General features: G+C 54.1%; 1 protein-coding gene across 1 annotated transcript in view; it reads left to right on the top strand.

Annotated features, from left to right (window-relative positions):
• The window catches only part of CTXND1 (cortexin domain containing 1), a 36,309-nt gene that overhangs the window by 10,792 nt on the left and 2,779 nt on the right, over positions 1–22,738 (top strand). The gene's annotated exons all lie outside the window — the stretch shown is intronic.

Below are 22,738 nucleotides of genomic sequence, written 5' to 3'. Positions count from 1 at the left end.
CTTTGGTGTTTCCACCCCTCCTTCCCCAGTCTGTGCTCGGCAGGCTTCCAGGAGGGGGCGCCGGGCTGGGTGACCGGACACCCTGATCATCTAGACGCCCTGGCTCTGCTTTTGCTGCGGGTGGAGGGGGCGGGTGGGTGCAGAGGCCCCCCGTCCCTACAGCCGCGAGGGCCTGTTCGGCCCCCAGACAGTGCACAAGCATGGGAGCCGAGAGGGACTTGCTGTCCTCACTGTGGGTGTCCACTGAGCGCCCACCGCCCGCTCTACCCGGACGGAGAAGGGGTGGCGAATGGGGGGGGGGGGTCCCTGCCCTCAAACTGGGAGGAGGAGGAGGGGGAGGAGACGGGCTCCCGGCTGCTGAAGCTTCCTGTGTCTGAGCACAACTCACACTTGAGGCCGAGGGTCACAGCCCAAAGGGGGGGTCTTCACTTCAGATCAGAGGGGGTGATGTTTGAACTTGACCTGAAAGATTCCCTGAGGGGAGTCGGCTCTCCAGGCAGAGGGTGGGTCTGTGTGAACAAGGGCATGGAAGATAGGAAAAGCCCATGTTGTCTTTGAGAAATAGGGTGATAGCATAATCCATGAGAAAAGAAGGCGCAGGAGGTAAGAAGGGGAGAAGGGAGGAGGAGAGAGGAGGGAGGGAGGGGCGGGAGGCAAGCAGGAGGGGCAGGGGAGGGGAGGGAGGGGAGAGGAAAGGGAAGGGGGGAGAAGAGGGAGGGGAGAAGGGGGAGGGGAGGGGAGCAAAGACTCGTCCTCTGCCTGGAGTGCCCAGGGCCTTGGGAAGTCGGTCCTGTTCAAACAGGAATGCCTTTCCGGCAAATCCCCGCCTCCACCCAAAACCCACTGCCCCCAGAGTGGGGAGACTTCTCCAAAGTCTGTGGGGGCTCCTCCCGCCATGGGCACCAGGGAGTGGTGGGGGGGAGCCCTGGTACCCAGGGCGTTGCTGCCCACAGATGAGCTCTCAGCTCCCGCCTGCCCCCGTCAGTGGCCGTTGGCTGGGTCCTGACCTCGTGTCTTTGTTTCCAAAGCAGGGGCACCGTGACTCCGTCCCGAGTCCTCGGCGAGGGCACCTCGGGCGCACGCTGTGTGGCACAATGCCAGTGTCAGGATTCTGGGCACGGCAGCTGGCATTTGCTGTCTTTGGGCACTTTTCACCCTGCGGGGCTTGTCTCGCCGGCAGGATGCCCTCGGGGCCTGGCACACAGCAGGACAGAAAGGCAAGGAAGCCAGGTTTCTCCTGGGGACTTCTCTGTGTCCCCGCGTGTCCTTGACTCAGGATCCTGTGCTGCCTAAAACAAAATAATGTCCCTCGTTAACGGCCGCCTGAGCTTTCATTCATTGGATCTGTTCTCATTTAAATGTGACATTTGCCACCGATTTTTCTGTCTTGTACAAAGTGTCTCCAATAAACAGATGCATTTTAAAGAGCTTCATTCAGTGAGTCAAGGAAACAAATTAGCTTCTAGAATCCCGTTCCCCTTAACAGATGTCTAGAAAGTTCTCAGCACTTCCAGAAGGAAGTCTTCACGGGGACACTTTCCACTGATTCCGTTGCTGGGAGCTTGTCGTGTGCGAGAGGCAGGGATTGGCGGGCGGTGCAGCCTTACGTCGAGCGGGTGGTTCGGTCGAACATCGCGGGCTCGAGGGGCAGCTCGTGCGGGGATCCCAGCCACGACCCAGCCCGGGGTCGCCTGGCGGGACAGGCACGGAAACGAGGAAGGTCTAGCGAGGGAGAACTTAGTCGCCCCCGGGGCAGGAGGACGGGCCAGACCCAGGCTTCACGAGCCCGAAAGTGTCTGCAGCACGGGAACCCTCCCTAACAAAGCAGGTCAAAGTTATGAAAACAAAAATTAAGCACGAAAGTCAGTCTTTATTTAGAATGCGGAAATATATCACGGCAAATTGCAAGCACTAAAAACATGTAAACATTCTTTAATTAAGAAAGAAAGAGGGGTGCCTGGGGGGCTCGGTTGATTAAGTGCCGGGCTCTCGATCTCGGCTCAGGTCATGATCTCAGGGTTCGTGAGATCAAGCCCCGCGTCGGGCTCTGTGCTGAGAGCTCAGAGCCTGGAGCCGGCCTGGGATTCTGCGTCTCCCTCTCTCTGCCCCTCCCCCACTCGCGCGTGTGCTCTTTCCCTCTCCAAATAGATAAATACACTTAAGAATGTTTTTTTTTTTTTTTTTTTTTTTAAATTTTTTTTCAACGTTTTTATTTATTTTTGGGACAGAGAGAGACAGAGCATGGACGGGGGAGGGGCAGAGAGAGAGGGAGACACAGAATCGGAAACAGGCTCCAGGCTCTGAGCCATCAGCCCAGAGCCCGACGCGGGGCTCGAACTCCCGGACCGCGAGATCGTGACCTGGCTGAAGTCGGACGCTTAACCGACTGCGCCACCCAGGCGCCCCAACTTAAGAATGTTTTTAAAGCGACCACAGGTGTCACAAAATTTATAAAAATATTAACTTTTTAAAAAATTAACCACTGACCCACCTGCATAACATTTGATCTCTTTCTATTTCAACTAGTTTTATAAAATCATCCCTACAGAAAATAGAAGTCTTGTCAATCTTCCGGCAAAAGCCAAACTTTGGGTTTTGTTGGCTTCGTTTAGGAATGTTTTGGGGCGCCTGGGTGGCTCAGTCGGTCGGGCATCCGACTGCGGCTCAGGTCATGATCTCACGGTCCGTGAGTTCGAGCCCCCCGCTCTGTCTCTCTCTCTCTGTCTCTCAAAAATAAATAGACATTAAAAAAATTAAAACAAAACAAAAATGTTTAGTGATTTATTGCCCCGATCTCACAGGAGCAGCTTCCCAGTGTCAGGGGTCCAGAACCTGCCCTGCCCCCAGCCCTGTCCCCGGGAGGCCCGTCAATGCACTGAAGGCTGGGGGTCCCCTGTTGTCTGATGCGTGCCACCCTGCACAGGAGGCCTGCGGCCCCCGAGACGACCTGCTCATTTTGGAGCGAGGACAGCAGACCCCGTGGCTTGCTCAGGGTCCTTCGGCTTCTCCACAGCAGACTGGCTCCTGTCCCGAGGGACACCCCTTTCCTCTGTTTATGGGGGTGGAGGGGTGGGCGGGGAGCCCGGTGACGGCGACCCCCTTCCCGAGCCCTTGCAGAACCCACGGGCCGGCCCTGCGCGTCCAGAGGAGTCCCGCGGCTGGGAACTGCGGGGCCCCTGCGGCCGCCCGCCTTGGAGTTTCAGGGAGGTGAGTCACTCTCGGGGACAACCACGCCCGTGTGTCGCAGCTCACCCCTGCCACTCTGAGTTACTGGGGGGGAAGCAGCTTAGCCTCTGATCTCTGTTTGGGTGCAGGGACATGTTCCAAGGGGGATCAGGTCAGCGTGGGGTGGCCCCTTGGCAGAGGATACCCAGTGATTGGCTGTGTGATTGGCTGTGTTCTGGGGGAGCCGCCACCGAGAGCCCGGCAGGTTTGCGGGCCAAAGGACGATCGCAGCCCGCTTGGGGGACCGAGTCCCGCGAGGGGAGCCGTCCAATCAAACATAAAACAACAGCCGACATTTGCACCGCGTGTCTACTCCGTGTCGGGTACTGTGCTAAGCACTCTCGACGTCTGTCCCCATCTGTTGTCACAGATCCAGCAAGTTCATGGGGGAATCACTATCCCCAGTTTAAAGGCAAGGAAACCGAGACTTGAAAAAACTCTATCACCGTGTGGTGTCACACGTGTGGCGGGAATTTGAGCCTGGACGTTGTGTTCCGTGACATGAGCTCAGCCACGTGGCTGTCCTAACAAGCGCGGGGGTGCCGTCACCTGCTGTTTCCACGGGGGAGGGCGCTGGGCTTGAACTCCGCCGGGAAGACCTGGACGGCCCGCGCACCTGACTATGGAAGGAGCTTCCTGCCGAGGCTGTTGGTTGTGTTGGGGGGGGGGCGGGCGCACAGTTAGCGGCACAGGTCCGGGGGTCCTGTGCCCGAGGCCTCAGTGGGCTGTGAAGGGCGGCTTGAGAAAGAGCTGCTGTTCGGCCCTGCTCTGCGGGGCTCACGGCTCGCCTGCCCTCGCCCTCAACCCGATGTCATGGTCTGGATGACAAGGCTTGATATTTTTCCATTTAAAAGCTCTGTGAAAGGCTGGTCGTCGGTGTTTACTAATGCAAGAGGTCAGCAATTATATAGGGCACAAATGAAATGGCAATCAAATTAGAAACGTTAGGGGGCACCTGGGTGGCTCGGTCGGTGAAGCATCCAACTTCGGCTCAGGTCACGATCTCACGGTTCGTGGGTTCGAGCCCCACGTCAGGCTCTCTGTGCTGACAGCTTGGAGCCTGGAGCCTGCTTCGGATTCTGTGTCTCCCTCTGTATCTGCCCCGACCCTGCTCATGCTCTGTCTCTCTCTCTCTCTCTCAAAAATAAACATGAAAAATAAAAAAAAAGAAAGAAAGAAAGAAAGGTTAGCTTCATTTCCTAGAAATGTCTGGTCCGGTCTAGGAAGAAGGGGAGCGTGTGACCCCTCGGACATCCAGGGAAGGGGGGTGTCCGGAACCAGGCACCCCCCCTCCTGCTCCCACACTGCTCATCTGTCCCGCCACCACCCGAGCTCACAGCCTCGGCACCTCTCCGCTGGCCGACTGCACGTCTGGGCCTTCAATGTCGCGATCAGATTCCACCCATTCCTATAGCTTGACCGCCCCCACGCCCATCCCTCCAAACACAGGAACTTGTGTTCCCCAGAACCCCCGTGGGTCCCCCTGCCCCCGGCCCCCTGTGGCCCCAGAAGCCCCACATCCTCAGGCCCCTGAGAATGGGAAGCGGCTTAGCCTGGTAACCATAGCAACCCCATTGCCACTGCTCCCACCTGGGACCCTTCTCCAAACTAGAATTGTGCCCGGACACCAGCAGCCGCTGTCCTCACCGCGCGCAGACCCTCTCTCTTGTTGTAAGGTGGGAAATCTTCCCGCGAAACTTCGTGGGCTTTTCTCTTTCCCGTCCCCGGGTGTGCGACCTTCATCCCAAGCAACAGCCTGCCTGGGAGCGGGTCAGAATGCTCCAGCAGGCGTGCGGGAAGAAAGGCCATGCTAATAGTCGGTTCCTGACAATCAAAAATATGATTATGCAGCAGGATAATAGCCTTGCGAGTCAGGTTATTTTCTTGAGAAGAAAATTTCCAAGCTCCCCTATTTCCTTCTTTAGTTAGCGTATCACAAACCGATGTAGAGGCATTGGCGCATAAATTTCTGCTGTGGCTTAGAGCTTTGCCCACGTCCTTAATGAGATGTTAGCTGCATTCGAGAAGGACGCGTTGGCCCAGGGGAAGGAACGAAAGCCCGGACGAACATGGCGGAGGCTGGTACAAGACAGGGTAGTGAGGTCTGTGTCTCCCGATTTTCCATCTCCCAGCTGAGGCTTGGAGGGGCCAAGTGCATCAGGTACATCGAGGGAACACTGAGGACCTGGGTCCTTGCCCCTTAGGGACTGAGAGAACGCCCTGTTGGAGACTGTGGGGCAGACACGGAGAAGTAGGGACCAGCCTCTGGAGCGGAATGACACTAGATATCAATCCCAGGAACGTATCTGGGAAAGCTCTCGATGTTTGGGAAATAAGTAATACACATTTATTTCCTATTTTTTTTTAATGTTTTTCTTTTTATTATTTCTGAGACAGAACATGAACAGGGGGAGGGGCAGAGAGACAGGGACAGGGAATCTGAAGCAGGCTCTGTGCTGACCACAGTGAGCCCGACACAGGGCTCAAACTCGCAAATCATGAGATCATGACCTGAGCCGAAGTCGGACAATCAACCGACTGAGCCCCGCAGGTGCCCCAGCAATACACTTTTAGGGGTGCCTGGGGGCTCAGTCAGTTGGGCATCCAACTTTGGGTCAGGTCGTGATCTCACGGTTCGTGGGTTCGAGCCCCGTGTCGGGCTCTGTGCTGACAGCTCGGAGCCTGGAGCCCGCTTCGGATTCTGTGTCTCCCTCTCTCTCTGCCCCTCCCCCACTTGTGCTCTGTCTCTCTCTCTCTCTCAAAAATAAATCAACATTTAAAAAGTAATAAAGAAATAGATACCACCCATGGGTCACAGAGAAATCACAACGTAAATTAGAAAGTACGTCGAGCCCGCGTCGGAGCAGTACCATGGGGGAGGGTGTAGTTCTGTGTGCGTCAGTTGGGAGAGAAGGCAGGTCCAGCCTCAAGGGATGCACGCTTCCAACAGAGTCAACCAGAAAAAGAACGGCAAAGAAACCCCAAAGAAAACCAAAGGAAGGGCATAGGGAAGGTGAAGGTAGAAATCAATCCCATAGAAAGCCAACGTACAATAAAGCCTGGAGTGAGCTTTTTGAAACCACCAATGGGGGCGCCTGGGTGGCTCGGCGGTTGAACATCCAACTCTTGATGTCGGCTCAGGTCATGATCCCAGGGCCACGGGATTGAGCCTGGTGTCGGGCTCTGTGCTGGCAGTGTGGAGCCTGCTTAGGACTCTCTCTCATTCTCTGTCTCACTGACTCTCCCATATTGGCTCTCTAAATAAATAAATAAACAAACAAATAAATAGATAAATTTGGAGGAAAAGAAAATATCACTGAAGCTCATGAACCGGTGTACAAAACGGAAAGAACGTGCAGGTTGCCCCCATCGGGACTCCCAAGCCATCGCCGCAGTGGATTCTCAAGACGTTGGAAAATGCTAAGAGAGAAGCATGAACAGGTTCTCGCAGGAAGTTGGACAACGGAGATAAAATGGACCCATTTCTTTGAAAACACAGCGTACCAGAAGCCGTGGCCCCGAGGTCCAGAGATGGGGGGCTCCTGGTTTCGTCTGTCGCCACCCACCCCACCCCCACCGGCCGGGCGAGCCGTCCGCGCACATGACGCGTCCTCCTCGGGAGCCTGGGGTTGCCTTCAGGTGCGTCGCTGAGTTGCTGGATCGGACGGAATTTGTTTTGTGTTTTGCGGTTGACACGGGGAAAGACGCCATAAACTCCGGGTGAAATCAGGGTGCCGCGTCTTCTCCGCGTGTCGGGGCTGGCGGCGTGGCTGGTTTTCAGGTCCGATGCCTCGTCTGCTTCCCGAGGGGACAAGAGACGTGCCCAAGTATGACTCTCAGGAAGTTAGGACCGCAGCCCTCGCCCGCATGCTGGAGGGAGCCGGGACTGACCCCTGCAGGCCCATCACGGCGGAAAGGCCGCTCAAAGAGAGCTGGGAAGCGGGCCTGTTGGGATGAAATTGCTCGTTTACACAGAGAACGTCTTCCCGACTCACGCAGCAATAAAACCGTAACGTTGGGTGATCTCTTCTACCAGACCGAGCGCCCTGCCCCGCTGCCGGCAGCGAAAATCCACACTGTCATCCGTTTTCTACCAAGGTCCCTGGGTGAGGACAGCTTTCGTATCTCGGACTGGGTGGAGATACATGTAAAAGAGACGTTTCAAACTATATATATGTATCCTTTGTACTCCCGTGCACCAGCCCTTCTCCCCAGCCGGCCCGACCGGGCTATTACCTGCTGCACGGAGCGTGGCTCACTCAGCCTTGTCCCCTACTGGAATGTTTTCGTCAAGTCGGTATTGCTCTGGAAAGCCAGAAGGCCAAGGGAACACGGGATGTTCTGGCACAGGTGAATCTCCATTGCACCGTCACGATCACAGAGTTCTGCGTCCTCCGGCGAGGACGCCCCCACACCCCCGTGTGGCCAGGTCACAGCGCTGGGGGCCCCGGGACAGAAGGGGACTGTGACGTAGAGCAGAGCTCCTCAGACTCTCCAGCTGGTCCCCCCCCCTGGGTTTCCAATCTGTCACCGACCCGCACACGGCTTTACTGTGCACGACCCACGCTCAGCACGGACCGTGTGACTCATACCCGGCTCGTCCGTGTCCCGTCCAAGGAGAGAGTCTGGTAGCACCCACTGGATGCCACCGCAATGTCAAATTGCTCCGTAAGTTTCCTGACACTGCGTCTCAAGGTCTGTGCCTGCCCCGGGGCGCCCCAGCCATGTCAAGTGCAGACGTGGAGCACGCCTGTGGAGGAAACAGAGCGCCTGACTGTCCCCCTGGCCGAGGAGACTGTGGGAAGGAGAAAGGGGACAAGGAGAGTGAGGTTGTCAGGTGTCCCAGCCTCACGCTAGTCTCGGGGTCTCACCTTACGGGCTTTCAAAACACCCGCTACATGTGAGGGGCTCACGAGTGTCGGCCCAGTGGCTCACTCGTGGGCTAACCCGAGGGAAATTGTGGGACCCTCAGAGGAGCCCGCCCGGGGCACCATGTGCAGGAGAAATGGCACAGAGGTGACGTGATGGCGAGCCCGAGGCCGTGCCCCTGTGGGCACCCACACATCACTACGTGACGCAAACGTGAGAGGCGCAGAGGCCCGGGGTTGGGAGACTGGGAGCTCATGGTCGGGGCCTGGAAACAGGCAAAGGGCCCACCCCCCTGGTCGGGGAGGGACCAGGCACGGCCCAGCGGTCACCCCTCCAGGGAGTGGAAGCCGGCATGGCCCCTGGGGACGCTGAGTGGATCTGAGGACTGCCCGCTGCTCGCGCACCCGGCCGTCTGCCTGGGGAGGAGGAGGAGGAGGCCGGAGAGGAGGTGTGGAGGGAGAGCTTGCAGCCTGCAGAGTCAGGCCGTGGGGTCACCCCTGCGGGCCGGGAAGTCGGACGCAAATACTAACATGGGAAAGAGACGTTTCATAGCAGAATGACCCCGTCAGCCTTCAGGGTTGACCCAGTCAACCATCAGATCACACGCTGTCCAAAAACCATTTTTTTTTTTTTTGCCTAAGACCTTTTCTCTTCCGTTACTTTCTTTATTCAGCTCTAATTGTTGTAGTGCAATCTTACCAGTTTCGGGTGTGCGATGCAACAATCCCACAATGCTGTACCCAAAAACATTTTGAAAATTTCCATCTCTTCGATTTACTTGTTCTTAATAATTACACTGAGATTCCCTGTAAAAACCTCAAGAGACCAAAGTCGGCCACCCTCCTAATGGATTACTATTATTTTAAAAACATTTTATCACGGATAACATCAGCTTATTTGAGTGTAAGCAAGCCCAGGCAGCATAAACATTTTAACGCTGATCAATTTAAAAGATAAACAGAAAACTTACTGGGTGGGTCAGTCGGTGAAGCGTCCGACTTCGGCTCAGGTCGTGATCTCACGGTTCGTGGGTTCGAGCCCCGCGTCGGGCTCTGTGCGGACGGCTCGGAGCCTGGAGCCTGCGTCGGACTCTGTGTCTCCCTCTCTCTGCCCCTCCCCCGCTCACACTTTCTCTCTCAAAAATAAATAACCTTAAAAGGAAAGTTAAAACAAATTAAAAGCATGAAGTGGGAGACGAGGTATCGATAAGTGTCCCGCCGCCCGCACAGCAGGTGCCTCTAAAGGGCATTCAACCTGCTGTGGGAAATAGACGTGTGTTTTCATGTCAAGGTTGCTGTGCTCGTGGTCGTTTTGTGACATTAAGGAAGAAGCTGAAATTTAAAAGTTGGGGGCAACATGTAGGAACCGACGTATTTCACGAGACAGAAGTAAATTTTAAATACATCTGCTGTGTGCACTCAATAAATCTCAATAAACCACGAACCCTATGAATAAACTAGGAAGAACAAACCAGTTAACAAACAGACAAGCAAGGCGGGGGGTGGGGATCCCACTCATTTAAAAATGACGAATCGACTGGTCATCTCCTTCCGTCCGCTCTGTGGATCCCACTGAAATTACCAGGCGAAAAATAGATTTAAAATGCAGCCTCCGTGGGGCACCGTCGGCATTTCCACAAGACAAGACGCCGGTGGCAGCAGACTGGCTGTCAGTGCCCGAGCGCTCACCCCGGTGTCCAAGGCTGGCCCTACGGGGAGCGGGGTGTCACTGCCCCCAGCGGAGCACGGAAGGCACAGGGTCGGAGCGCCAGGTGCCCGCGGCAGGGCTGGGGGACGCTGAGAACGTGCGGCGTGAGCACCGGGCCGGGTCTCACCCGGGGCCACTGGCCTTCGCCACAGGGCCTCACGCACGGACTGCTTTGGAAATGAAGGAGAGAGCGTCTGTCCTCAGGGCAGAGGCAGGGAGGCCGAGGGGACAGGGGTACTTGGGGCCACCACAGCAAACGCGCGTGGACAGGAAGACTACAAAAGTACAGTTTTCTCTCTCTCTCTTTTTATTTTTTTGCCTTCCCTGGAATCGCTTCCCTATTTCCCCACAAGCGTCTCTCCATCCTGACCCAGACACCCTCACAAGACGTCAAGAGCTGGGTCCGGAGGAGCGGACAGCAGAGGACCAACAAAGGGGCTATAACCGCCCCCCCCACCAAAGGCCACACGGAGCTGCCCGACAGGCCGCCTTCCCAGTCCTTCTGTACTGACTGCACCTGGGGACTGGCTTCTGTGTCTTCCCCTGATGGCGGGGTGACAGGAGGGGAGGGGGCGTTAATCTGCTTTGGCTTCTGGCCCAGACACCCCTGCACTGACCCCCCATCAGTCCCCGTGCACAGGGGACTTCGCCGCCTGGCTGGTAGAGAAGGTGGATCAAACCAGTCGGCTGTGGAAGCAGGCTCCAGGCTCCCAGCTGTCAGCACAGAGCCCGATGCATTTGGAATAAATGGCCTTTAATTAAAAAAAAAAAAAAAAAAAAAAAAGGCCATGAAGGAACAGGAGGAAAAATTAAATCTCAGTGGGGGTACCCAGGAAGAGGGATTTTATGAAGTGTTAAAACGCCAGTCCAGACAAGAACAAGCTACTCTGACCTAACAACCACGTGAGAAGAGGGGCAAACGTCTGAGAGTCAAAGCTCTGTGGACAAAACAGAAGGATAAAGGGGGGCCACGAGTAGCGGGAAACCCGGCTGAAACAACGGAGGGACCCTTCAAGGTTAGCGGTGTGGGGAAAGGGCAACCTGTAAGAGAAAAACAGGCCTGGCACAGGGAGTCCCAAGACTCAGTGTCTGCGTCATAAGACCAGAAAGGTAGACCCAAGAGGATATTGAAAAGAAAAAAACAGACAAAATTTCTTGGAGCTGAAGAAAAGTCTTGACGTTTTAGATCAAGAGGGTTCACCATTGGGGCGCCTGGGTGGCTCAGTCGTTTGAGCATCCGACTTCGGCTCAGGTCACGATCTCGCGGTCCGTGGGTTCGAGCCCCGCGTCGGGCTCTGTGCTGACGGCTCAGAGCCTGGAGCCTGCTTCGGATTCTGTGTCTCCCTCTCTCTCTGTCTGCCCCTCCCTCACTCACGCTCTCTCTCTCTCTCTCTCTCAAAAATAAATAAGCATTAAAAAATTTTTAAAAATCCAGCCACGTATTTGTCAGAAGATAATATACCAAGTAGGATTTGTTCCAGGATAGAAATTTGGTTCTATTGAGAGACAAAGGAGAAAAACACGTGTATATTTTGGGAAACCTTGGCCATTGTTAGATTCCTAGAACTAATAAAAAGAGCTAAATTTACCGCGCGGGCCACATTGGTGCCGTGTGTCAGGCCAGGAGCTTCACGCACTTTGTTCAATTCTCACAGCGACCCTGGGGGGCCCCGTATCATTATCGTCCCATTTTCTATGTAAGGTACTGAGTGTATCGTCCCACTCTGTCCTTAACTTGGTGGGAGCTTTTAACCAGAAAGCCACAGCCAACATCCCAATCGGAGAATCGGAGTCCAACCCCTTGTCCGTGTGGATCTGCACCGGGCCTCACCCCTGGCAGTGTTGTCTCGTTTCCTACGTGTTTCCTTAATTCCCCAAGGACTGTGCTACTGTGCAGCCCATCGCGGAACAGAGGCCCAGCTCATCGTTGCCGCAGACTGAAACACGAGATGAGTTTTCTCCCTCGTGTCCTGGCACTGGAGCTGCCTTCTGCCACCGGAAGGGACTCAAGGACAGACCAGAGTCTAGTGGGAGGTACCCGGGGTGACGTCAAGGCGTGCGCTCACCCACCACCAGAACTCAAGGGCTCGGGGCCCATCGGGGGGACCCCGGATCGGGTCACCTGCCTCTCCGAGCTTCGGTCTCCTGATTCTGCCTGTGGGCACCGGATCGGGTGACCGAAGAAGTCTTCGCCTCTGATTCTGTGTCGAGACCGCTGATCCAAAAACCAAGGCTCTGATGACTTACGCAATCGCGGTGAGTAGCTGTCGGCCAGCAGCCCCCCGCTGCGGGTGAACGTCTCAATTCAGGCTGGGAACATACGAAGCATGTTGTTTGGAAAAGAGACATCTCTTCCCTGATTCTCAAGACTGCAGGCATGCAGACGCAGGAAATCAAGCTGTCTAGCTTGCGGAGGGGACTTTCATTAATTTGGGGGACATACTATCAAAACAAAGTGTCCCTTTTTGCCACATGCCGAGTAGACACAGAGACAGGAAACGCGTGCCTCGTGCAGGTGGGTGGGGCCCCCGCCCAGGAGAGCTGGAGCACAGTCTTCAGAGTTTTGTGACGAAAGCGGAGACGAAGGCCGACATTTCAAAGGGCCATGCTGCGGGGCGCCTGGGTGGCGCAGTCGGTTGAGCGTCCGACTTCAGCCAGGTCACGATCTCGCGGTCCGTGAGTTCCAGCCCCGCGTCGGGGTCTGGGCTGATGGCTCAGAGCCTGGAGCCTGTTTCCGATTCTGTGTCTCCCTCTCTCTCTGCCCCTCCCCTGTTCATGCTCTGTCTCTCTCTGTCTCAAAAATAAATAAACGTTAAAATAAATAAATAAATAAATAAATAAATAAATAAATAAATAAATATAAAAGGGCCACGTCGGTTCTGTGATGCAGGACATCCAGAAAGGTGGAAATTTAGCACCAGTGCTGATGACAGAGCTTGGGAGATGCCGGGAGAGCCTGGCATGGTTGCACGAGGAGCCTGGGAGCCCCAGGAAGGGAAATGGATCCAGTCTCTACCCCCTTTCCCACCAGGATTCGAGTGAGAGAAACCTTCAGCAGTCCACGGTTTTCCTAAATGACGACACGGCCCCTGACATAAAACCACCATGGGGATGAAGGCATTAGGCTTGGGGGCAGGACCAGGAGTCGGGTTATCTTGAGAGACGAATGGTTCCAGTCCCTGGTGCTGTGGCCCCTGGGCCAGTCCCAGGTGGTCATCCTGGAGGCCAGCTCGTGCCGCAGGAACGTGGCCCACGTGTGTGGGTGAACCCAGAGACTCCTGGCAGAACTCTGAGGAATGCTGGGAAACTCCCTCGCAGGACCACCTGAGTGGAAGGAGCCGTTACCACGGGGACCAGAGTGGACTCTGCTGTCTACCAGCTTCCCGGCGCTGTGGCCTCCTTTGGCCTCAAGGGGACTCTCCATCTGGAAGGCATGAGCAGACTAGCCCTTTGGTCATAAGCAAGCACCCTGGGAACTTCTTGATCGCAAGAAACATCCTCCAAGTAGATGATGCTGAAGCTTGAGCATTCGAGAGGAGTGTTCCCAGGATGTGTCGTTCTGCAGCCCCTGCGGGGCCAGGAGGAACATAAATATACAGGGGAGAAGCCGCCAGGCTCCCCCCAGCTCTCGGGACAAGAAAAGGTGCCCCCACCCCGGGGAGCCCCAGGTACGCCACGATGCCCATGCAGACCACGGACCTGGCCTTGCCCTGGCCGCTGGACACCAGCCCAACCTGGGCCAAACAGACAACTGTCGACAAACCCCCGCGGTGGTTGTGTCGTTTGGGCTTCTCTACATCTTGGGTGAGTTTTGACCACTCTCGTTGTAGAAAACAGATCATTGACTTTTTTACATGCAGTGGCGAGTTTCACATCGCGCTGCCTGGTGTCTGTAACCTTCTTATCTGTGCTTAGATCCGTTTCCTGAAGATTCGCATGTGCCCTTTCTCTTTTTTTCCCGGAATAAACTTACCAGACGTGTGTCCAAGTTCGAACTATTTCAGAGACTTCTTCATGGCTTATTTTTAATTCAACTGGTTTTCTGTTTTGCGAGTTATTCGTTTTTCCTCTTAATTCTACTAATCTCATCTTCTGGATTTTCTCGAGGCTTTTCTATAACTGCCTCAGTGCCTGCCTTGTTTCACTGAATCTCATTTTTTGTTTCATAATAATGAAAGGTACGATCTTTCCCCTGCATGTAGTGAACAGCTCTTGTCCCCCTCACCCTGTACATTTTAATAGGTGCTATGCTCATTAGAATGATTTTCTGAGTATTTTGTAATTGCAGCTTAATTTTTTAACAAACTCAGTAATTATATATATTTTAAAATTTTCTTAATGTTTATTTTTTGAGAGAGAGAGAGAGACAGAGTGTGAGCGGGGGAGGGGCAGAGAGAGAGAGAGAGGGAGACACAGTATCCGAAGCTCCAGGTTCTAAGCTGTCACCACAGAGCCCGACGTGGGGCTTGAACCCACAAGCTGTGAGATCATGACCTGAGCCCAAGTCGGTCGCTTAACTGACTGAGCCACCCAGGCGCCCCTCGGTAACTACCTTTTGAATGCTATTTAAGTCAAATGGCTTGGTGGTTTGTTAGTTTGCTTAATTTTTGGTGGTCAGAAAACAGCCTATAAAAATTCCGCTTAAAATTTTTTTTCTAATATTTATTTATTTTTGAGAGGGAAAGCAAGCAGAGGGACAGAGAGAGAGAGAGGGAGACTCGCAATCTGAGCCGTCAGCACAGCCCCACGCGGGGCTCAATCTCACGAACCGTGAGATCACGACTGGAGCTGAAAGCAAGAGTCGGGCGCTCAACCGAGTCACCCAGGCGCTCCCCCCAAATCCCACTTTTTAAAACGTACCCACGTTTTTCTTTGTAGCCCTATATTAAATCAATTTGATAAGTGTTCCGTGGATATTTGAAAATAACATGTATTTTGAAAACGTGTATTTTGAAAAACGTGTACTCGAAAATAACATGTCGGCCATCAAAATGTCTATTCAGCTTATCAGTCATACTGTTCACACATTTCCTCTCATTCCTCCACTGTTATTTTAAATGTTTAAACACATCTGAACGTGTGATTTTCTATCAATATTAAAATAATACTTATTGGCCTGCCCAGATAATATAAAAAATGGCTTGTGCTCTAATTTCCTTCCACTTTACCCCACTAACTTTCATTGAAATAAAATTATATTGATAAAGCCTTTAGGTTATGTAAGTTTCATCTAAAAAAATATTTTTAACATTTGTGTCGCCGTTACTGATAAAGCCTTTAGGTTATGTAAGTTTTATTTAAAAAGTATTTTTAACATTTGTGTCGCCGTGTATCTGCCTGTATTACAGTTGTCTATGCTGTAGATTATTGCCTTGTTGGTTTTACTCTTCTCTTCCTGGTTTCCTCCCCTTGGATTCTTCACTTTGGCTCCTTTCGAGGCGCGAAAGGTGCGTCTTCGAGCCGTTTTGTTTTGCTTGAAGGGCTGGTAGATAACTTGCATTCACTTCAGCTTTTCTTTACTTGTGGGATAAGAAAATTTCTCGTTAATTCCCAGGAAGCTTGGAAATATCAGAGGCACTGAGTGGAGCAGAGGGTGGACAGGACCCTGACCTCCTGCCCTAGAGGTCGGGGGTGTCTGGGGCCAGGTGTGGGCTGGAGCCGTGCGGTGGAAGGCACAGACGGGGCCACCGCGGGGAGGGCCTCAGGGGATGCTGTCGCCCGTGGGGACAAAGCTCAGGCCAGACGGGGACACAGAGTGAGGGACAGATGAACCTGAGCAGCTCTCGCCCAGCACAGCAGACGTCAGGTGGCCCGGACCCCAGATCCACATTTGCACGCTGAAGCCATGTGCGGAACACGGGTGCTGACAGAGGGGGCCCCGAAGCAAGCTGGATCCAGGCAGGCACAGGTCGGAATGTGGGGGTCCCCCCGAATGTGGGGGGATACCCGAGAGACAGCGGGCAGGCTCGGAGCAGACCGGGAGTAACCGAAAGCCTGCAAGGTATGTTCTGTCCTGTGCTCACGGGCGAAGGGAAGACGTGGCCCGGAAAAGGACCCCCAGGACACCCCCGTCTTACAGGCAAGGGGACTGGGGCTGAATGGGGCAACGTCTTCCGGGGGCTCCGCTAGTCAACAGTGAGTCTCCGGAGTCTGAGTTTTCCCGTGACCTCGCACTGCCTCACGCAGCATTCTGGAGAAGTGTGGTGCTACCCGTGGCTTTTTGGTGATTTTCAAGGTGTTTTATGTTGGAGAGCGATTGTATTTTATCTTTTATTTTACTTTATCTTATTTTTTTTAAGTTTATTTATTTATTTTGAGAGAGACAGTGTTGAGCAAGCGGGGGAGGGGGCAGAGAAAGAGGGAGAGAGAGAATCCCACCCAGAGCGGGGCTCCATCTCATGAACCGTGAGATCATGACGTGGGCCGAAACAAGAGTCAGATGTTTAAGGGACTGAGCCACCCAGGCGCCCCTGGAGAGTGATTTTGTGAGGAAGAGAAGTTCACTAGGGTCCCTTCAAAACACAGATCTTTTAGTGGAAAGACAAGAATGGCCTTGCCCTGTCCCCTCCCATCGTGTCTTGGGGTCCCGGCCGACGTCCTTGCTCTGGCCTCTCACTGCTGTGGTGCATGGTGGGTCAGCAGGCGGGGAAGAGCTGGGGCTTCTGGAGCCAGGGCCCATGCCTCAGTTTCCCCACCACGGCTGCTCTCCACGTCTTTGTGCGATGTCTTCCCCCCACCCCTCTCCCCGGCTGTATGGCTGCCTCGTCTGACTGCATCGGCGCCCAAGCTGGTATACACGTTCCCCCTCGTTTTGGCTTTCAGTTCCCTTTCAAGGAAGCTTATTTTTCTGACAGCCTGCTCGTGAGTCACCCCTCGTCCAGTAGCCAGACATCGTGTTCTTGTGTGCCCTTGGTTGGTTGGTTTCCGGTTCTCCAATCATGGGGAAAGAAAGCAAAAATAGCCTTATGCCTTTTAGAGACCGGATGTCAGAATCAAAAGGATTGTGACTTCCTCTTGCCTGTGCACAAAATTGCTGCAAGTCTGGGTGTTTTGGAACCACATAAATGCAGGCTGCTCCAGTCCTGGAGGTCAGAAGTCCAAAATGAGTCCGGGGCGGGGGGCAGGAATTGAGGCTGGTTCTTTCCGGTGGCTTCTGGGAGAGCCCATTCTTGGCCCCATCGCCCCTCTCTGCTTCCACGGCCACGTTTCCTTCCCCACTACAGTCAAGAGCTGCCCCACGTCGCTCTCGCAAGGACAACTGTGGTTCCGTGTGGCCCAGAAAACCCAGGAGAATCCCCCCCATCTCGAGACCCTTAACTCCATCCCATCTGCAAAGTTTGTTTTGCTACATAAGGTGACATTTGCAGGTCCCAAAGATTCGCTATGGATTTCTTGCGGGGCCGTTACTCAGCCTCCTGCAGCCCACTCTCTGGCCTCCAAAGATTCCAGTCCATCCTGTATGTGTTCACCCCATTCCAACCCATTACACCATCAACCCGAACCCAAAATCTTTTCTCGACTGTCTAAATTAGGTGTTGGTGATATTCTGCATATGATCCATCCTGGGGCAAATCCCTTTCTACCTGTGGGGACCCGGAAAGTGAGTTATCCGCTCCAACAATACACTGGTGGGACAGGCACAGGATAACAGTTACACACATTTCCATTTCAAAAGAGAAAGCGAATTAAAGAAAGGAGTCACCGTCCGGAGCCATTTTAAAACTCCACCAGGAAAGCCATTCGTTTTCAGGGCCTGGGAATAATCTGCAGCCCTCTGGGCCCAGGCCCTTGCCCTAAGGATCATCCTTCTGTGTTCCTGAAGGGTGGGACACGTTGATGGCAACTGTCCCTACCAGCCTGTGTTCTGCTTGTAGAAGTTTGAGAGCCCAGCAGCCGCCTTTCATCCAGTCTCTTCTCTGTCCTTTTCGGCCCACGCTGGTAGCGTTTCTACTGGTATAATAGCCTCAAAGCCTGTGTGTATTGCCCATGTGTGTCACAGGGCTTCTCCCTACTCCACGGGAGAGTCTCCCAAAGGTCTTTCCTGGAGGATGTCCTTTCTGTTCCTGGCTTCTGCTGAGATGGCTGGGGGAATCCCAGAGCCACCCAGCTAATCTGATCGGCACTGGCAGAAGGCGGTCCGGTCCCACCCCCGGCGCCTCCCGTCCAGCACACGCTTTCCTGACAGCGAATGTCCTCATGGTAGCATCTTCTGCAATCTGGATGGGCGGAGGGCCCTTGAGGGCACGGGTGTCGTAAGCTCCCGGGGACGCCCAGCTCTCTGCACGCACGGGAGGGAGCAGCTGCAGTAACCCCAGGGCAGGCTGGTAAGAAGCCGTAGATGTGAGCTGCCGGGAGCAAGCCGCGCGGAGGTTGGGAGCTGAGCCCGCTGCATGGTGAAGGGAACCCCAGATCCGAGGGACAGCGGCCGCAGCAGCATCTATCACAGAATGACACAGCAGAACCGTGCGAGGGCTTATCAAGGCATGGCGCGGTGATGAGGCATGCTCTCGGCAGACGTGTTCTCTTGCCTTTTATCCAAAACACCGCTGCTTCATTCTGTCTCCTTGTTCTGGAAGGTTCCTTAGAGATTAGAGAGGTTTCAATATTGGAAGGCCTTGCTGACCATGCGGAATCTGCTTGGGATTCTCTCGCTCTCTCCCTGTCCCTCCCCGCTTTCGCGCACTCTGTTTCTAAGTGAACGGATGAATATCGGGAGACAAGTCGTAACCACAGTATTGCATGGATCCTATCCCCTCCACGCCTCTCGTCCATCTGGAAGATGTCACCATCTTAATCATCTCTGAACACGCACCCATCCCTCCCTCTGACCAGTCTGCTAATCCCCCTGACAGAGGAGGGAGGCCACCAAGTAGAGGCACGCAGGACAATGTGATTGGTGTGAGGTTAAGACACCGGATGACTGCTCTGTCCTGAGCACACGCCGTGCATGTAACCCGTCTGCCATCTGGGGACGTGACCCTGACTCGGCTTTCTCAATGGCTCTTTCCCGGTGGCTCTTTCCCAATGGCTCTTCTATTTACAGAAGCGGCTGGTGCTGGCACGTGAGCAGCTCCCATCCGCGTATCTGCGTGAGCTCCCCGAGTCCGCACGGCCCGCCGTTTCTCCCCACAACAATAAGCGGCTGTTCCAGTCACCCCGTCCTCTTACTATCGGTGTCTGCGGGACCACAGCCAGACACTGGTCCTCACCTTCCGGACATCTACCAACCCCCCGCAGGGTGCGGGCCTGGCCCGGCCCCAGGCCGCCCGTGCCCCGCGGTCAGACTCGGACCCTTCCCCGGGGAACTCATACGCGGCCACGGACCGAATTGTGCCCCCCGCCCCCAAATCCACTTGTTGGAGTCCTGACACCCAGTGCGATGACAGAGGGCTTTCAGGAGGTCAGATGAGTTTGTAAAGGTCAGGGTCCTACTCTGATAAGACAGTGGCCTTACACAGAGAAGAGAGAGCGGTCTCCTCTTCGTGCGCACACACTGAGGCAGGGCCACCATGACAAGGTGACCACCTACAAACCAGGAAGAAACAAACCCGCCAGATCCTCCCCCGGGACTCCCAGCCTCCAGAACTGGGAGAAGCTGGCATTCCGTTGCTCGCGTCCCCCCCAGCGGACGAAGACACACACGGGCGCAGAGATGAAGAAACCCACCAGCCCTCCGGCGAGGCCTGAGTGTTTCACCCCAGCCCCGGGCTGGGACACGAATGTACACGCGAATCGCGGATCTGTGTACACTTGTTGCTAGTTTTCCCTAAAGCCCCGACTGAGATACTTACTTCCAGCTTCTATATTTGGACCGTGGCATTTGGGCAGGACTCGCCTCCACTTGGAGCCACTAGCCCACCATCCCAAGACCGCACACTGGGCTAAGTGTGCCGGGAAGCCCAGAGCCATTTCCCTGGAGGCTCATTCCCACCCAGAATCCCTGACTCTGAAGCCGGTTCACCTCCCGCCTCCCCAAGAAGGTGGCAGATGGACCCCTTGGCTGGTGCAGGCTCCGTGCTCAAGGACAACTCCATGATGCCGGGGACCCCTGAGCGGGCCTCCGGGGGGGCCGGCTCCTCAGCTCCCATAGCACGGCTGAGCTCTGCGTTCCACTCTCTCTTGGGTGTCGTGTCCTCTCTCTGAAATGGAGCCGGAGGGAACACGCCTGCCCGGTAATTAAGGTTAATGAGCACACTCCATCTGGAGGGCGGAAAGGCAAATCTGTTTTTCTGAGTGCACATCCTTGGCGTTCATCCCAGCCAGAAGGATCCAGAAAACACAGATAATCTGGGGCATGCTGCAAGGTTCTAGAGCCCCTTGTCCCGGCCCCAGACAAGACAGAGGTGGTCCAAAGGCAGCCTCTTCGAAGTCTGACCTCTACAACCTATGCAGGGTGTCTGATGAGAACTTACGGCAGATCCTGGGCCTGGGATCGCAGAGTCTGTGTCTGAGGCCGGACCGAGTCCTGTTGTGAGCGTCCGGCACATCCCTCCTTCCCTGAGAGCCCCCCAGAGCCCACGGCACAGGCCTGGCCGGGCCAGAAAGGCGGGCTGGCTCCAAGTTGAGCTCTCACTGCTCTGAGACTCCGAGAGAACTCCTGCTCCCCATATTCCAGTCTCTTTGCGTGTGAGATAGATGTGTTTTCAGGGTACGGTTCAAGGAACTCTAGGATTTCTGTGGATGCGTGGAAAGGAAGATGCACACCACCCTCAAGGTAGTGTTTCTGCAGGGTAGCTGGATTGCTTCTGTGGGTTAGCGGTTGCAGGAGACGGGTGTACTTCTGGGGGGAAAAGACAAAGCAAATATGCTCAGGTAATAGGGTACGGATTCTGCATGATGGGATGTAGGCACTAATGACAACATCGTTTGCACTTGTCTTAAACCTCCGGAACAATTAAAGCAGGAGCAGGTCTTGGCCGAGCCGTGAGCAGGGCACCAACCTCCCGCCCCCGACACGTGCGTGCATCCCTATCGACCTTCAAAGGTTCTTTTTACTTCCCACGAACTATGTCATATTTGAAGGACTGGTCCTCCACTCTTTCACTTGGCAAAATTTCTTGGCCCTCGTTTGTGCGTGCGTGTGTGCACGCACTCCTTTTCAACGGCCTCGGCGTATTTAGCGACACAGATTCAGACCGTGACGGCGGTGACCACTGCAATACCGACGTTCGCTTTGCTGTCCCTTTTCTACCGTCCCCACAATGCTGCAACAATGACCATCTTTCGAAATCCCGGCGCAAAGGAGCAGGAGAACTCTGACCAGGCACAGGCGTCCTCCCCGCCAGGCCGGGGCTCCCGCGGAATCACGAGTGGCCGTCAGCTAACCACCAGTGCCGTCAGGTTTCCTGCCCTCGCAGAGATTCAAACATCGGCGGCTGGATAATTCTGAGCAGTTCACCTCACACGCTACTCACCTGTCTCAAGGCCCTGAAGAGGAAATCTAGAATTCAAGGCATGCCAACAACAAACAGCCCAGGGAAACTCCAGCCTCTCGATCTAGAACCCTGGAGCGCGAGACCGCAGAGGGGTTGTCGAAGCAGACGTGGTCACTAGCCTGGTTAACGAGACGTGGACCCCAGCTGAGTGAGCTCAGCTCCATATTGGATTAGCTCACCTGCCTAAATTCTAGCTGCTTCCCAGAGAAAGCGGTAAGCCTCCTGTACCCGAGGGTAATGCCATCTGGAGCCACGACAATTGTTCTATCAGTGCTTGGCATCCCGGTGAAATTTCTATCATAGATGTATCAAGACATCAACAGAGGCGCCTGGGTGGTTCAGTCTTAAGGTTAAGCAGCCGACTCCTGATTTCGGCTCAGGTTGTAATCTCACACTTTCTGAGTTCGAGCCCCGCATGGGGCTCTGTGCTCACAGCACAGAGCCTGCTTCGGATCCTTTGTCTTTCCGCCCCTCCCATGTTCTCTCTCTCTCCAAACTGAATAAATGTTAAAAACAATTAAAAAGAAAAAAAGAAACTGGACCAAAAGAAAGAAAAAACTGTACAAGCAAACCCACGGATGACCCAGACATTAGAGTTATCAGATGCGGTCTTTAAAAAATAGTGATGAGTTGTGTTCAAGATAGTAGCTAACAAGGTGGAAAATCCCACTGGAGAGCTGGAACATTTTTCTAAAGGTTCACATGGAAATTATACAACTGAAAAGTATGGCTTAAATGAACATTTGAATAGATAGATCTAGCAGCTAATTGGATATACCAGGAGAGAAGATTAGCGGACCGGAAGCTGGTTCGGTAGAAAGCATTCAGACAACAGCATAAAAAGAAAAACAAACACAGAAATAAAGTGTAACAGACAAAGTGACATAATGAAAAGGCCTATGTGTACTTGGAGAGCCGGAAAGGGGAAAGAGAGAACAGGACAGACGAGTGTTTGAAGAGGGGAATACAGAGAAAAAGCATGTCCAGATCACCCACAGGGAACCAAAGACAGAGGGAAGATCTTTAAGGCAGTCAGAGACACAGGCACATTACCTTCAAAGAAGCCAACAGGTAAGACTGAAGGGAGTATTGTCCCCACGAGCCCTTCTTCCTGAGAGTCGTGCTGGAGAACATCTGCGCTGATGGGCAACCCCAGCCGCAGGCCCAGGTGAGCACTGAACGTGTCGAACCGGAAAACGCAGATTAAAAAACAGTATGGAAGGGTGAGATAACAGAACCGGCTACAACGTAAAGAACAGGGAAAGAAGGTGGAAATTGGGATGAGCTCCCCAAGTCCTTCACCTGTAATGACTGGGAATAAAAGGACATCGAACGTTGACAGTTCAGTTACAGAAACGTAAGCACAGCCAAGAACAGAGAAACAACCAAGGGCTAATACTAGTCACGAAAATCGGGCGGAGGAAGACAACGGAGAACAGGAGTAGGACTCAGGGATAAAGGAAAAGTCACAAATAGGAAATAAAGATCAGATGAACAAATAA

This window comes from Prionailurus bengalensis, chromosome B3 (genome assembly GCF_016509475.1).
Source record: "Prionailurus bengalensis isolate Pbe53 chromosome B3, Fcat_Pben_1.1_paternal_pri, whole genome shotgun sequence".
Lineage (NCBI taxonomy): Eukaryota > Metazoa > Chordata > Mammalia > Carnivora > Felidae > Prionailurus > Prionailurus bengalensis.
The sequence above is the reverse complement of the archived record's forward strand: the minus strand, read 5'-3'. Positions and strand labels throughout refer to the sequence as shown.